This window comes from Calliphora vicina, chromosome 1 (assembly GCF_958450345.1).
Source record: "Calliphora vicina chromosome 1, idCalVici1.1, whole genome shotgun sequence".
NCBI classification, from domain to species: Eukaryota; Metazoa; Arthropoda; class Insecta; order Diptera; family Calliphoridae; genus Calliphora; species Calliphora vicina.
In genome coordinates this window covers 112,158,553-112,159,946 of record NC_088780.1, presented here as the reverse complement: position 1 = coordinate 112,159,946, position 1,394 = coordinate 112,158,553, and positions in this window count along the sequence as shown.

Here is a 1,394-nt window from a genome sequence, read left to right as displayed (position 1 = left end):
TAAAAATGTATAAAGCCTACTTTTTTATAATAGATTTAAATTTTTTCTAAAAAGAACGAATTCTCAAAGGAATGAAAAAACGCGTTTGAAGTATCAACTACTAATTAAGCCTATGAATTAATTTGTAAAGAATTATTTAAATAATTTAATTTGATTTTGAAAATTTAATTAAAAATTAATTCTATTGAAATGCCACCAGACTCCACAATATTCAACATACAGTTATTACTTTTTGTGCAACAACATTATGACAACATTGATTTAAAAAACTTGATTTGAAAATGATTTTTAGTCGTTATCATTTCGACTTTCAGATCGGAAGAAAAGTGGTAACAACAAATGTGAATCCTCTAAACTACTGGCCCCATTGCAAAATGGCGTATGAACGAATCGTAAAGAAACACATAGGCATAAACCTAGTGTAAAGATAAACAAAATGTGTTTATTTTACTAAATTACCTATTGTAGTTTAAAAAAAATTTCAGTTCAAGTTTTTAAATTTTCGTTTTACTTTTACTTAATTTGGTTTTCACAAATACAAAAGGTTATGTAAATCTAAATTTTTTATTTAGATTTAGTTTATTTTAATAATATCGGTCTAACCGTTTTTGAGTTATCATTAATTATATCGAAAATACAATATTTCTTAAAATTATTTTTAAAAAAACCTCTCAATAGAATTTAATATTTGGAACATATTTGCACTAGTAGAACCACAATACAACAAAATTGTGGTTTAAAAAGCCTCTAAAATTTAAAAATGCAATATTTCCGGCGTTTTGATATGTCATTTCAAAAAGTTGAAATTTAACTTGCAGTTATCAATTTATTGAAGAATTTGTATTTTTTTCTTTAAGAACAATGTTATAGTAACTGACACTTAACAAGTTATGATCTATCATGAAGTGTCAATGACAACCTGTCACATGAATAATAGGGAAACCCTTCACATTCACTTGGTATTACGATTAATAATGCACAATCCATTTTTCCAATCAACTTTCCCTTACAACTTTAGCCTATTCAAATTAACACAATTGTTAATACTTCTTAACGACAATTGCATTACGACTACCGGACTTTAAACTCATTACGGCCGTAAACAAGGCAAAGAAAAATCCAGCTAAACCTGTAGCGCCCACTAGCAAGGTGAGACCACCAATTAGTAACGGTATTAAGGCCATAAACTTTAGCTTGTAGGCCAGCACAAGGGGTAGAAGAAATTTTTGAAATTTTTTTAATTTCTTTTTAACTTTTTTCACTTTACGACCGGAACTAATCGCTGTTAAGGCCTTTGATGTTGATGCCGTCAACGAAGGGGACGGTGAGTGTGTTGCCGTTTGGGTTTTTGTAGACAAATTCCATAATCGTCCTGTTGCTTGTGAATCATTGGT